Below are 8,273 nucleotides of genomic sequence, written 5' to 3'. Positions count from 1 at the left end.
AGCAATAAAATTATTTTCTTTTTCTTAATAATTAAGGATATTAAAATGTTATCAGTTTATTTCCATTTTTTCTGTTCTTCATGTTGAGGTGGCAATTCTCTTCAATTCTAAACTAGGCTATTATATATTGAACTGTTACGTGCCATACTCCCATTATGTCTGGAATGGTGGGGAGGTAACAAGCTTTTTGCTGGCTCTAATTCTCTGGCAAAAAGGAAAATGGGCTCTGATGGAAACTGTAGGAAGTCGAACTGGGACAAGCTGAATATAAATAGAAAACTCTAAAAATGAGTAGAAGAGAAGAGGGATTGTGGGTGGGAAGCTTTTAAAATAAAGGAGAGTTTAAAAATGCCCAGTCAGTTATTTGTTTTGCATCACACCTCTTTTAAAGTTATTATCCTTTGTTCTTTTTAAGATGATTCCGAAAAAGAAATCTGAATATAAAATTTTCAGGGATTATTTTCAATATGAAAAATTAACTTCTCTTGTAGTACATAAAGAATTATTTTTTCTTTGTATATGATATCATTGTACTGATTTTTGTTGGCAATAGAATTTGGGCTTTTTGTGTTGATAAGAACTGCCTGCAGTTAAAACTACTCAATTCAATAGAAAACGAAGCATCAGTTTGTCCTTACATTTTCTACACAAGATTTCAAAGTCAAGATATCCTTGAACTTTTTTATTATTATTATTTTTACTATTCACTGCTTTTAAGTAATATTAAATATGTCTCCATGGGGTCACTTTAAAGAATATCAGTGTAGCAAATGGTAAATCAGTTAACCAAATCTCTAGTGGAATATCAAGTTTTGCTTCAGGCCTCTCAATGCCACAAAGACATAGATGTCTTGGTTGAATTTTGAATGAAAGTTGGGAAAGGTAATATAAAAAAAGGTGTTGTTTTAGTTTCCACATAATATTAAAATTCAACCTAATCCAATTAACATTTAGGAAACAAACTAGGAATAGAAAGATGAAGTACAGCAAAACAATATAGAATGAAATGGAATCACAATAAATACTGTCTCTGACTTCCAAAAGTTTACAGCCTGTTGGGGAGAGACAATAATGTAACGTTATACAAGGTACTCTTCTTTTTAAATAAGATAACATATCAGTTTATCTCTGCCTTAGAACCCATAGAATTTAGTTATGGAATGGAATTAAGAGGCAATTTATTCAGAGCTGCCCATTCTTTAGATGAATGAACTGAGGTTATAAGAAAGGAAATAACTTGTGCAAAGTATCAAAGGTAGTAAACAACCAAAACTGAGTTTTGATTTCACATGTTTTTTTTTTTATTTCCAGAATTGTTTCTACCCCACTGTGTATCCAAACCACTGCTAGATGTCTTTAGAAATGAAAAATTCCAACAGTTGACTTCTCTGAATAACTAAACTCAACAATGAAACCCTCTTCCTCTGAAAAAACAAAACAAAACAATCCTACCCTTGGACCAGGGACCAAAGTGTTAGATTCTGAGAGGAGCATTGAAACATCATGGAAAAAAGAAATACCACATAGTGCTAATATATGTTCTACTTGATTCAGTTGTCTCTTCTCTAAAATTGACAGACTGCCCAAGGTTGTGCATTGTACTTACACTGACAACAATTCAGCAGATTTGGGGGTTAGAACTAATAGAAGCAATAAGTAGTAAGAAAGACTTCCTGATAATTCTAACAGTGTCCACTTCCATCGAAAAACAAACAAACAATATTTCAAAGTGTCTAAGTGACAGGCTTCACTAATGACCCATAGAAGCCTATTCTTGAATACATCAGTACATAAAGCTATTACTACACATATTGCCATATTATCTTTTACACAACTATATAATCAGCATCCTTCCATAGATAGGTGTGAAATCACATGTGGAAGCATCTGTCTGTACTTCCTGATTTGGCAAATTATTGAATAAAAGTTTAGATGAACAAGTCTGTATAAATAACTGTCATGAAGGCGACTGTGGGTTCTCAAATATTATGTCAGGGGAAGATAGGGTCTGGCAACCTTAACTTAGCTGGAAAGACAGAATAAGGGCTTAGTGAAGGAATATGTGTTTATCTGAATATCAGCCTAGTCAAGTTAAAAAGATTACCACACAGACAGTAAACATTTACTAAGTTTCTTTTATATTCCAGGCACTGTGCAAAGTGGTAGGATTATAAAAAAGAAAAAAAAATACAAAAATAAAAGAGTGGTTTCTCACCATCTAATGGAGGAGACAATATGTAAACAATTTTATAAAAAGAAATATATCTCTTGATATATATATATATATATGTGTGTGTGTGTGTGTGTATAAGTATGTATACATACTTACACATACATATATACACACTTATACACTCACACACATATATTCAGAAAAATTGAGGGAATCTCAGAGGGAAAACATAAGATTCAGGAATTCTAAGAAAATCTTTTTGCAAAAGGTAGGAATTTAGCTGTGACTTGAATGAAAGTAGGGTATTATGTTGGTGGACATGACAAGCAATAATGTTTTGGAATTGGGGTTCAGCCAAGGAAAATGCTCAAAATTAGGTGAGTCAATGTCATGAATAAGGAAAGGTCAGGAGGCCAGAGTCATTGGATCTTGGGAAGTAAGATGTAAGAAGAGGGCAACTAGGTGACACAGTGGATAGAGCACCAGCCCTGGAGTCAGGAGTACCTGAGTTCAAATCCGGTCTCAGACACTTAACACTTAATAGCTGTGTGACCCTGGGCAAGTCACTTAACCCCAATTGCCTCACTAAAAAAAAAAAAAAGATGTAAGAAGAATAGAAAAGCAGGAAGAATACAAGTTAAGAAGCATTTTAAAAGCCAAAGGATTTTGTATTTGAAACTTGACATGATAGGAAACCATTGGAGTTTATTGAATAGAGGTGAGTTATATAGATATGCATTTTGGGAAGATCAATTTGACCATAGAGTGGAAGATGCATTGGAATGGGGAGAGATTTCAGTCAGAGTGACTGAACAGTAGACTATCATAATAGTCTAGGTGTGAGGTGATTACTGTGAGAACCAGGGTGATTGCAATGTCAGAGGAAATAAGGGGTCATCTATGAGAAATATTGGCAAGATTTGACAATTGATTGGATGGGGGAGGATTGAAAAATACAATGAAAAATGAAAGATGACAATTAGTTTGTGAGCCTACAGGACTAGGAGGATGATAATACCTTTGCCAGATATACTTGACAGTATTAGGGAAGTTAGAAACAATGCTGTGGATAATGAACTATCTTGAAATAGGAATTAATTAGGGTAAAAGATACAGAATTAAGTTTTGGATACATTGAATTTAAATATCTAAGGGCTATCTAGTTTGAGATGTATAATAAACAGCTGGAGCTTTGATACTGAAAGTCAGGCAGGAGAAAAGTTAGGGCTGGACAAATAGATCTGGGAGTTATGTACAGAGATGATAATCGGGGTCTTGGAAATGTATGAGCTCACCAACTGAAATACTATAGAGTGAGAAGAGAAGGCCAAGGACAGGTCTTTTTAGGATGTCCAATATATCAGATACACATATGTATTAAAGTCTAGCAAAGAAGAAACGAAAATGAGCAGTCTGACAACCAGGGGAAGAACCAGGATAAGGCAATGCTATGAAAACCTAGAGAAAAGTATCTGGAGGGAAAGGATGATAGGCAATGGCAAAGGCTAGAGTTCATGAAAGATGATATTCAAACAAAGGCTATTAGATCTGGCATGCAAGAGATGAGTAGTAACTTTGGAGATTATTGAATGATGAGCTTGGATGCTAGATTTCAAAGAGCTAAGAAGAGAAAAATCAAAAGGGAAGTTCAGTCACCTCATATAGATGGCCTTCTCAAGGAGTTTATCCACAAAAAAGAGGAGAGATATAGGGTAATAGGTTCCCGGGCATTTGCAAATCAAGGAGAGTTTTTTGAGGAAGCAAGACTTATGGGCATGTTTGTAGGAAACCGAGAATGAGTCAGTAGCAGGGAGCAATTATTGTTTAGTAAGAGTTTAGGAATGAAAAGTAAAATAAAATTCGTTTAAGTGGTGAGATTTTAGTTGTTTTTATATTTGTTGCATATGTAGTGGGGTTTATTGTCACAGAGATGCATGTATGTATGTATGTGTTTTACTACAACAATTCACAAAGAAAATGTATTTTTTTTAATTTTTTTTTAGTGAGGCAATTGGGGTTAACTGACTTGCCCAGGGTCACACAGCTGGAAAGTGTTAAGTGTCTGAGGCCGGATTTGAACTCAGGTCCTCCTGACTCCAGGGCCAGTGCTCTACCCACTGCGCCACTGAGCTGCCCCAAGAAAATTTATTAAGACATATAAAGGTTGCTATCTATGTTCATGGGGTGAATATCCACAATACTAACACTACAGATCTTTTAAAGAATTGAACCAGGAAAATAATGCTATCAATTAGAAAAAAAATTTAAACATTTAAAATGAATTAACTTCAAGAGGAATAAATATTTTAATCATATCTTTATACCTAGTGGCAGATATTGCAGATATGTTGCTATTGCACAATTTTTGACAAAAAATATTTGCTTCTACAGCAATTTGTGATAAGTATACTTTCAGTTAAGGTTTGGGTATCTTTGACTTCATGTGGAAAAACCCCATATTTGGACATGGATACAGACCCTTTTGAGTATTAACTTGTGTTCACTCTCTCCATGGAATGGAATTTGAGGAAAAAGCAAAGCAATGCTGAGAAAGAACTCAGCCATGACTATAATATGAGAACTTTCTTTTTTATCTAATCTTTTTCTTTCTTTTTGCTAATTAGGGACCCAGCCATGATATTTCTATGTTGCTGGGAGATTTTGAGTGTTGACAATGCCTTTTAATCTTATGTCCCTTTAAATGCAGCACTATCTCTCCCCAGGTACCCTGTCTACTTGTATATCTGCCCTTTATAAATTGTGACAAAAATTAATGAAATTCCCTGAAACCATTATCTCCAAATAATACCATTAAAAGTTTATGACTGGGGGCAGCTAGGTGTCTCATTGGATAAAGCACTGACCCTAGATTCAGGAGGACCTGAGTTAAAATCTGGCCTCAGACACTTGACATTTACTAGCTGTGTGACCCTGGGAAAGACACTTAACCTCCATTGCCCCACAAAAAATTTAAAAAAAGATTATGATGAAAGTCCACCATGATGATCCTAATTTTGTTGTGACATTAGACCAGAAAAAAATCTCACTTCAGTGTTTGGTGAGCTTTCACTTTCTCCTCCTTCCTCCCCACTGATTAAATTCAGGAGATTTCCTTTAGTCATTCATTCCCAACTGGATATCTTCTGAAGAGCATGGAGGCAGTATCCTCATCACATGCCTACATCTCTTGACTCAATTATGTTTCATTTCTGGGGTAAATCTGGCTTCTCTTATATCTCATTGTGCTGAGCAGACTCTGTGTTTCAGCACTTTAGTGGCCCCAGTAAAATACTTTCTTCTAAAGTTTCAAGTTGTTTATTAATAATATAAAATGATCTATTCATATATGGGGTTCACATTTTCTTTCCTCACAGCAAAATATTTTTTGCTATGAGGAAACTGTTCCAGACAAAGGGTTGGCAACAAAAAGAGATTGCAGGCCAAGCCTTCAGGGCTATTAAAAGGCTTTGGCTTTTTTCTATCCTTTCTTCACTCTCTTGGCACCCCACTTCTTCTCCCTTCTCTAACACTCACAGCAGAGAAGATAGCTTTGTATCTCTATCAATAGAATTGTTACTTTGACCTTTGTGATCCCAAAACTGGAATGGCAGGCAGCATACTGCAGCTGAAGGAAAGGAAAAGTGAAAGGCAAAGGGCATGAGATAATACTTTGAAATAAACAAAGGTTTTCAAGGATTTTCAGTCTAAGAGAACACTATTTCATCATACACCTTTAGAAACTCCCATAACATTAGTCAATCAATACTAATTTATTAAGTGACTACTATGTGCCAGACCCTTGCCACCTATTATCATAAAAACAATATGACTTCTCTAATTTTTTTGCATTTAGCAATGATACATGGACCATGGCTAATCAGTTTAACTCCACATCATAGCACAAATCGTTTTAGAATTATTAAACATAGACATTAAACTTCAATCAGCAACTAAGCAAATAGAATTAGGAATATTTTTACTGTTATCATCTCTTTTAGTGTTGTTTCTTCCTATATTCTGTTTAAAAGAAAAAGGTTATCAGTTTTGCAATATAAAACATCTGAATAAAATTTGAAAATAATTATTTTTCTTGGTATTTATCATCTATGACCAGTGTATATTGAGTACAGAAGAACTGGGATTAACTCATGATTTGTTTTTTAATTATGTGACTTTGAGCAAGTCATTTCATTGGTTTAGACTTCAGTTTTCTCAGTTATAAAATAAGAGAATTGAACTGAGTAATGTATAAGGTTCTTTCAAGCTCTAAATGCTATGATCTCATATGATTAAAGTCACTAGGACTTCTCTCTGTTGACATTTTAAGTAATTGAAAGGAAAGATTATATTAAAAATATAAATTATTTTCCCTACTTTTAAAATAGGGAATATGAAAGTGAAGTTATTGTAGAAATGTAGAGGAAGAATGAGATAGAAATAACTTTGGAAAGGGCTGATAAATCTGCTTAACTAAATTATGGAAGCAAAATGGGAATTAGAAATGAAGCAGGATAAGATGAATCCTCATTATGGTCAAAAGAGACTCTTATAATAATGAATTCATACTTGATAATTTGACAAGGGAAGCAATAGAAAGTCTCCATCAAAAAGAGGTGATTAAGTTGATCAAGGAATATCTGGGGATAGGGGTTAGGATATTTATTAGAATTATGGAAAATGAAAAAATGATAAAAACACATCAATGCAGCCTAGAAAAGAGGCAAACAAACTGGATGAGACTAGAAACAAAGGATATAGTTAACAACCATTTCATAGGAAACAAATATTTCACTAGGGTAACATGGAAAGTATCAGAGATACCTCAGGACTAGAGCCAGGAAGATGATTTTCCATTACAAAGTAGAAGACAGTGAAGACTGCAAACTATAGACCCTATTCAAGATCTTATAAAGGTTATAGGATTTTAATCATTTATAAACTGTAGTGGGGATTACTAATAATCCATCTGATTTCCTCATGAACTAGTCCAATTTCCATTTTTGAGAAGTTTCCTATACTGGAGGCATAGCTGCAATATATATATTTTTTTTATTTGGAAAGAAGCATGGGTGAATAATTGTGCTGAGGTAATAGTAAGAAAAATAGAGTGAATAAAAAGAGTTGAAATTTATAAACATTAATGTCAACACCATCTAATTTAAAACTCTGCTTTTCTAGTATAGCAAGGAGGCTATACTAGATAACAGTTAATATGAAAAATATCTGGGACATTCAGTGAAATTAAAGAGAATACCAGTCAACAGCTGCATTGAGATGTAATATATAAAGAATCAATGAGTTTACATGATAGACTTCTGTAGCAAACAAGATTTGGACAACTTCATTTTTAGGAAGGATATAGAAAAGTTGATGCATATCCAGAAAATGACAGCTAAGACAGTGATGGAACTAGAGATTACACCATGTAAAGACTCATTAATGAAAGTAGGAGTATTTGACATGGGGAAGAGAAGACTTACAGAGCTATGCAGTGACTATCTTCAAGAATTAGGAGCAATGTCAAGAAGAAGTGGGATTAGATTTATTTCACTTGGTCCTAGGGTCAGAACAATGAGTAATGGGTATAGTTAGAAAAGAAACAAATTTATGTATAATGTTAAATCAAAGTTGCTAATAAAATCATGGGAAAATGGGAGGGGGCTGCCCTAGTAGTTAGTGGTATTCCTCTAACTGAAGGCTGTTATGCAAAGGCTGGAAGATTAGTTCTTGGATATACTATATAGCTGGATTTTGGATGTCTCTTCCAACTCTGAAATCCTATATTCTATAAAGGAAATTCAAAGATGATATGTTAGCAATGGGAGAAAAGATAATTTCAAAGATCATTTTTAAAAATCTCCATTGTTATTTGTTGTATATTTTTACTGCAGATACCCAATGATCTAAATAATCATTTTGTTTGCCAAATTTTTGTTAATTCTTTCAACTTATTAATGTCTCCCATAAATTTCATCACAATGAAATGTCAAGCAATAAACATTACTTTCTTACCAGACAAGAATAAAAATAATGAACACCTTTGGCATTTGATAAATATGAAACTTGCCTAAGTTATCTCTTTCTTTCACTTATCATATAC

This window comes from Dromiciops gliroides, chromosome 4 (genome assembly GCF_019393635.1).
Source record: "Dromiciops gliroides isolate mDroGli1 chromosome 4, mDroGli1.pri, whole genome shotgun sequence".
NCBI lineage: Eukaryota > Metazoa > Chordata > Mammalia > Microbiotheria > Microbiotheriidae > Dromiciops > Dromiciops gliroides.
The sequence above is the reverse complement of the archived record's forward strand: the minus strand, read 5'-3'. Positions refer to the sequence as shown.